The sequence below is a fragment of the Fukomys damarensis genome, unplaced genomic scaffold, assembly GCF_012274545.1.
Source record: "Fukomys damarensis isolate Sample0158 unplaced genomic scaffold, DMR_v1.0_HiC HiC_scaffold_4, whole genome shotgun sequence".
Classification (NCBI taxonomy): Eukaryota; Metazoa; Chordata; class Mammalia; order Rodentia; family Bathyergidae; genus Fukomys; species Fukomys damarensis.
Window position 1 is genome coordinate 37,230,985 of NW_022900916.1, and position 7,755 is coordinate 37,238,739.

A 7,755-nucleotide genomic window follows, 5' to 3' on the forward strand; every position below is an offset into this window, starting at 1 on the left:
ACCAGGCACAGTGGCATTACATAAATTAAAAGGGACTGGGGATGTAGGTCAGTGGTAGAATGCTTGCCTAGCATATGCAAGACTCTGGGTGCAATCCCCAGAACCAAAAAAAAAAAAAAAAATTTCAGGCTGGGTGTGATGATGCACCCTCGTATAATTGCAGTTGCTCAGGAGGCTGAGACAGGAAAGTTGCAAGTTTGTGTCTGACTGGGCAACAGAGGCAACACAGTAAGACCCTGTCTCAAGCAACAACAATAACAACAAAACAAAAATAAAAAGAACATCCTCCACAACCAACCAACCAACTGACCAAAAAATCAAACAAGAGCAGCTGGACATGTGGCCCAAGCCTGGACTTTACTGTCTATATAACATGGTGATGACGTTGCCCGCTGAGACCTAAGCTTCTTCATCTGTCAGAGGGCAGAGTAATTCCTGTTCCGCCAGGCCATTAGGTTGTAAATAACACACTGGCCCGGAGCCTGGTACAGAGAAGTGGCTCAGTATATAAGGTTTCCTGGCACCCTAGAAAGACCCTAAGGCAGAGCTACCTTTGTGAGCTTCAGAGTGGCTGCTGCAAGATGTTCATCTTTAGTTGCCTTTTCAGCCATAGACTTTACTTTTTTCTTTTTTAAAAAAATTCTTTAGCTATCTAGGCTTGCTGGAGACCACATACTGATCTAGCAGTGACTGTAGCAGTGAATGAAATGGACAAAAAGCAGAGTCTCTGTAGTGTACACATTCTAGTGGGGGGAGAAGATGAGTAACTAAGTAATATTTTTGTAGCTGGTAGCAAGTCCTAGGGAGAAAAATAAAAAAGTAAGAGGAGGTGCATGGGTAAAATGAAGATTGAAATTTTGAATAAGGTGCTCCGGGAAGGCTCTACTGAAATGGTGACATTTAGGAAGGGCCTAGAAGAGATTGGGGAGGAAGACACATGCTTGTTATCTAGGGGAAGAGTATTTCAGGTTGCAGGAACGCAAGCGCAAAGGCCTGGAGTAGGAGTATGACTGGTGTCCTTGAGGGCCATCAAGACCTATGTGACTAGAAAGGAATGAGGGGTGAGGGTAGGCAGCTTGTTATGGTTGATATCTAATTGTACCCCTGGAAGACTCATGCGTTCATAGGTGGGGCTTCAGGGAGGTGATTGGATTACAGGGTTGTGACACTCAGCATTGAATTACTCCACTGATGAGTTTATAGCTGAATGTGATGTTGGGTGGTGGTCTGGTTGGAGGAGGTTGCTCACTGGGGCAAGGGCTGGAAGGGTCTATCCCTCTCCCTCCTCTCCTGATTCCTGCTACCTCCTGCCTACCTTGCCATGGACTGTTTTTCCTCTGCAATGCCCCTCTGCCCTGCTGCTCTGCCTTAGAGTCAGCTGATTATGGACTGAAACCCCTATAAACTGAACCAAACAAACTTTCCTCTTTAACTTGTGAGTGTCAGGTGTTTTGTCCCAGCAACGAGGAAGTGACTAAGACACAGTTCCTGTTGGAATTTGTAAGCCTGTGATGTCTTTGGTTTTGGAGGCAAGATTGATTTAGGATTTAGAAAGATAATCTGGCTTCTGTCTGAGTGAATAAAGGCTTGACAGGAGGAGCCCATTTGGGAAGTGACTATAAGAATCCAGGAAAGAGATGATGAAGGCTGATAGAGCAGGTAGACCAAGGATCCTGTATATTTTGTGATGGTAGCGCCAACAGGATATGCTAATGACTGGATGTGGAGGTTAGAGAAAGAGAAGGATTGGGAAAAGATGTACAATGGTACCTTGGTTCACGAACTTGATTCTTTCCACGATTCTGGTGTCAAACCATATTGGACAAGGACGGAATCAAATTCAGTGGTTAGGTTCAATGTTGACCTAATGGGGAAATTTGATTCTGTTCTCATCCAATTTGGTTTGTGACCAGAATTGTGAAGAGAATTGAGTTCCTGAACCAAGGTATTAGGTTGAGCCACATGAAATTGCTAATCTTTGATGATTTTTAACCTTAAGAGACAATTTTTTCTTTTTTCTTTTTTTGAAACAGGATCTCCCTATGTAGATCAGGATAGACTTGAACTCACTATGAAGCCCAGGCTGGCCTCAAACTTTTATCAGTTCTCCTGCCTCAGTCTCCCGAGTGCTAGGATTACAGGTGTGTACCACTACACCTGGTTGGCTTTATTTTTATTTCTATCTTTTCTTAGACACTGTCTTGCTATATAATCCAGGTTGGTCTTGAATTTATGATCCTCCTGCCTCAGCCTCCCAAGTATTGGGATTGCAGGTGTGCAAACTCATACATTTCAAGTTAGTAGGTGTTGTTTACAGAAATGGGGAAAGCTGTGTAAGGACAAGGTAAGGTTTATTTCATTGTAAGGAGAAGGTATCTGAAGTTCATTTTGGGTCATGACAAGATCCCGATGAAGCAGCTAAGTGTTTGGAGATCAGGGGTGAGGACCCATATGGGAAACTTCTTTTAAGGAGTACAGAAGCTGAGTGCAATCTGTAATCAGTTACTTGAAAGGCTCAAGCAGGGGATCACAAACTCAAGGCCGACCCGGGCAATTTAACAAGATTGTACCAAAATAAAAAATATAAAAGGGGCTGGGAGTGGGGTATGTGGCTCAGCAGAAGGCCCTGATTCACTCCCCAGTACTGACTGGTAAAAAAAGAAGGAGGAAAGGAGGAAGGAAAAAAGAAATCAGCAGAGAGCAGAAATGCTAATTTAAAACTCTGAACCTGGATGAGGTCACTGGGGGATTAAGGTTTAGATAAAGAGCAAAGGCCACGGCCTCCTTCAAGGCTCTGGCTCAGGGAAGTGAGACAGCCACAAAGGAGAGGCAGGAAGCCAAAGCTGGCAACACAAAGGCTCGTCTAGGGCAGCTGCCCGGAGGAGAGCTTGGTAGGTTTACAAATAAAGAGTTGGGGAGTGTGTGCGTGAGTGTGCACACACGCGTGTTGGGAGCAGAGTGGGCACAACACCTCACACATGACTGGCTCTGTGGAGCCTGTACCATGTCCTACTAATACAAGGAACTTGCTTGCAGATGAGGAAACTGAGGCATAAATGCTTGGTGACCCAGCCCAGCATTCTAACAGTAACAGGCAGGCCTGGGACCAGAAGGCTGTGTGTCCAGCTTTCACTGACTCGTGTTGCACATGTCCCGAGTGCTCATGGCCTGCTTCTCTGGGGACACACTACAGCAAGGCTACCTGGAAACGATGTGAAGTGGAAGCCTTTATTTCCACAGAAGTAAAGAAGCTGAAGATGTGAGTCCCTTCAGGATGGACCTAGACCTGTGAGCTCAGATGAGAACGTGCCAGCTCAGATGAACTGCTTTCACTGGGCATGGTAGTGTCCACCTGTAAATTCCAGCCCTCAGGAGCCTGAGGCAGGAGGACCTCTGCAAGTTTGAGGCCAGTGTGAATTACATAGCAAGACTCTGTCTCGAAAAAAATAAATATAAATGAAAGAAAGAAACAACTGCTCTTACAATGAGAAACCAACAAAAGGAACTGGGAGGCCATATGTGGGGGATTTTCTCACTGGGTGGGGACAGCGATAAATTCACTTTGGTTGCAGAGCCATGGAGATTAACAGTTAACCTCAGAGACAGCAGTTTCTGGGCTGAGCTCTTCTCATTCCACCATATGATCCAAATGATTGGTTTCATCTTACTCCCTCTTCAAGTGTTGCTTGAAGCATTATGTTCTTTCCATGCTTCTTGTCTTGCCTTGGAGAAGTGGCTTCTGAGATCAGAGGCCCCATGGGTTGAGCTTGGCCCTGCCCTGGGCAGAGATAAACAGGCCTGGAATCCATTTCCCAGATTGCAACACCAGTGAGTCAGGCAGGGTCCGACAGACAGCCAGTCCCTCCCAGGCGCCCCTTGCTTGTACCTGATAAGGAAGAATCGCTCATTCCAGTGCTGTCTTGGGAGCACACACACATAAACAGACACTCCCAGGCCCACGTCATCGGAGAGTCAATTATTGACCTTTGAATGTCCGGAGCCCCTGGAAAAGAGGAGAGCAAATGTACCCCTGCTCAAGAGCAGTTCCAGTTTCTTTAAGAAAACCAGGGCTGTCCTTGGGGTCTACTCTGGGGCCACCTTTGAAACCTCCTGGTCAAGGGCAATCTTGGGGTGGCCTCTGCAGTTCTGGAGAGAGGACAGAAGGATCACAAAGAAGGTGGGAGGCAGTCAGAACGGCAAGGTGGATTTATGAGGGGAAAATGGCAGAAGGCCCAGGGAGAAAAGGTGTGTTATGAAAATGCAAATATATTTGCATCAAAGTGAGGGAATTGAAACTATAACATCTTCCATAAAACAAAACAGCCCCCCCAAAAAGTGAATGCTCTTCTCCTTAATAATACACAGTGTATAAGGAGGGGCAAAAGGAGTGTTGATAGTCTCATAATAGTTACACAATAATGATGCCAGCACTGATGCCATATTGCACCTTGTAATCAACCCTTCATATTAACTTTATGAAAGCAGTTCATAGTTCACAGGGGGTTTCCACATTCATCTTTTCCATTTACCTCATCAACCCACTCAAATGGGTAAGGCATTATGAGGCCCATTTTATAGACAAGAAGACTGAGGCCTAGGGAGGATATGTGCAATTAACTGTGGTATAATTAAGAGCAGGGAGGGACAGGTTTGTCCTAAGCATCCCATAGCTAAAATGCTCCCTAAAGACACAGTATCGTCTTTAGGATGATTCCTTTTCAGTGACCATTCAGGGGGCTGAATCCCCATTGTATTACTAGGTAGAGCAGTCATATTCTTTCCAGTGCTCTCTGCAAGTTTCCAGCCTTCTTGTTATTATTTTGATTCTGGGGACTGAACCCCAGGTCTTCCTGCTAAGCTACATCCCCAGCCCTTTTAAATTAATTAATTAATTTCACAGGGGATTGAACCCAGGGCCTTTGCACAGAGCTGCATTCTGAACCTTTTTTTTACTTTTTATTTATTTTTCCCGTACTGGGGATTGAATTTAGGACCTTGCACTTGCTAGACAGGCATTGTGCCACTGAGCTAAATTCCTGGTCCCTTTTACTTTTTATTTTGGGTCAGAGTTTCACTAAGTTATTAAATTGCCCAGGCTGAGCTTGAATTTATGATCCTTCTGCCTCAGCCTCCCAGAGTGCTGGATTACAGATTTGCGCCCCTACACCTAGTTTTTATTACTATGTTGAGACGGGGTCTGTCTGGCTAAGTTGTCCAGGTTGGCCTCGAAATTATAATTCTCCTACCTCAGTCTCCTAAGTAGCTGAGTCCTCTGGTTATGTTTTGAAGTAACAGCATCGGTGAAGAGTGAAGCAGTAGGAAAAGTTTCTAGGACCCACTCCCTACCCTTCTTTATCAAGCAAATGTCCCTTCTGTCTGTTCTGGACCCCTCATCCTGTGATTCTAGAGATACCACCTTAGGTCCTCTATGTTGGTCAGTGTACCTTTCAGGTGTTTGAGTGTGTGTGGCCGTGCCTTACTGGTACAGGAGATCCTGGTGTATGGATCTCACCTGGGTAGTCAGGCAGGTATTCTGGAAGTCTAAGGCCTAGAGGAATCTATTTTTTTGGTACCGGGAATCGAATTAAGGTCCTGGTGCTTACAATGCAGGTGGCAGAACCACTGAGCTAAATCCCCAGCCCTTAGTGGAATCTTAAATGTAGTGATTCTTAAATTTTGGTCTGCAGCAGAACCACCTGGAGAGATTGTTAAAGACAGGGCTGTCCAGGATCCAGGCGTTCAAAATCTGAACTCCCAGGGAAGGTACCTGGCCATTGCAGCTTAACAAGCTCCCCAGGTGATTCTGAAGTACACCTGAGCTTGAGAACCACTGCCTTTGCCTAGAGTGGGAGTTCATCAGGTGAGGGAGGGTGAGCAGCCATTCTGGGAGATGAGATAGCAACAACAGAAGCCCAGGGAACTTAGTGGAGACAGTGAACATGACAAATGTCTGCTCCATCTTTATCTCCCTTTAACAAAATGGTCAAGTAAAGGGGGTTAGAAGTCTTTTCGTTCAGACCTGTCCTACTTTTGACAGATTTGCTACGTGAAATAGGAAAGAGCAATGAACTCCTTTTAGAAGCAGTCAAAACAGACCATCTTTTTCAGAACACAGAATAGAGGTTACCAAGGCCTGTGGGTGGTGCTGGTGGGGAAAGAGGCATTATTGTTTAGTGGGCAGATTTCTGCTTGGGTTGATGAAATCTTCTGGAAATAGATAGTAGTAATGGCTGCACAGCATTTAAATGTATTTAATGCTGTTGTGCTGTATACTTAAATATGGTTAAAGTAGTAAATTTTATATTATGAATATGTTACAATTTATAAAATAGGTGGTCATTTAAGGCCTAGAATGATAGGAGCAAATGATGTTGTTTTAGTCCATTGCTGCTGCCCCAGGTGTACGTGGTGGGGTGGGGGTGGGGTTACAGAGAGGCACTAACTCATAGCACCTGGCCTGACAAAGTACAGTACTACTCATGGGAACAAGGGAATAGAAATAACTTTGGAAAACAGATGGTAGTGAAGACCTCATAAAATATAGGAGATATTACTTTTCCTTCCCTCCTTACCTGGTTGGTTCCTGGGATCAATATTACTTCTTCAGACTTCATTGTGCATAGATGTCACTTGGGAACCTTGTTAAACTGCCAAGTCTAGCTTAGTAGGTCAGAAGGTGCTGACACTATAGACCCATGTGGGAGGTTGTGTAAATGCAATCTTGGTTCACCACTTTAAGTCCCACGAAGTGATAATACATAGGAAGTGTTTAATAAATATTGAAGAAATAACAGAGTAACAGAGTGTATATCAGGTGGGTATAGGAGTTTGGAGGACAGAATACTCTTTGTCCTGGACTTCAGTATCTTTAGAGTGATCTTTTGGGAAGGGGTTCCCCCCTGTATCTTTTTTTAACAGCAAAATATTTATCGGTACATTTTAGGCATACATAATGGTAACACTCATCGTAAGTAATTTGCACCTGTACATGATACGTCCCACCTTTTTTCCCATTCTCCCCTTCTATTAAGCCCTCTCCCCTCCCTATGTACAAACGCTTTGTTTCCATTTTTTCCTTCTATTTTCTCCTCTATTTTCTTGTCCCTTCCTTCCTTTCTCCCTCCCTGGGGTGTTTCTATTAGTCATTCTCTTTGTGAAATTATCTCACAATGTATAGAATGAGGATGTTGATCTAAATTATTTCTGGCCTCAGTACCTTGCTGCCTCAGCTCTAGTCCTTGAAGTAGTTAGTGGTCGTGTAAGAATGATGAGCCCGGGTGTATAGCATCTGAAAACAAATTCTCTCCATCTGAGGAAGGATCAAGAGTGCAGGGAACCTACTGGGGTGGGAGTTTCCAGATTTTTGGCACCTGTGTAATGGCCACATTGGCTTCCTGCAATCTCAGGTTTTTTAACTGTATGTGAAGAGGTTCATAAAACACATGAAGGTGTCAATGTTGCCATTATTTACTACCATCGTTTATGACTATGGTAACGACACTGGCAGTTGAGCGATAGTGTGGGGAAGTTGGCGGAGGGGGACAGAGTGCTGAGAGATGACAGAAGGAAGAGGAACTACATCTCCCAGAACACTCCGCGAAAGCACCCGCCGCCGCGGCGCCCCACCCCTTGGGCCGGCGGGTCCGCCTCATATGATGACGTCACAGAGGTGACGTCACGACGCCGAGAGCGAGGCTGGGGTAGAGGCCGACCTAGCAAGAGTCGTCCGCTTGTGGTGGAGGCGGCTAGGAGGCT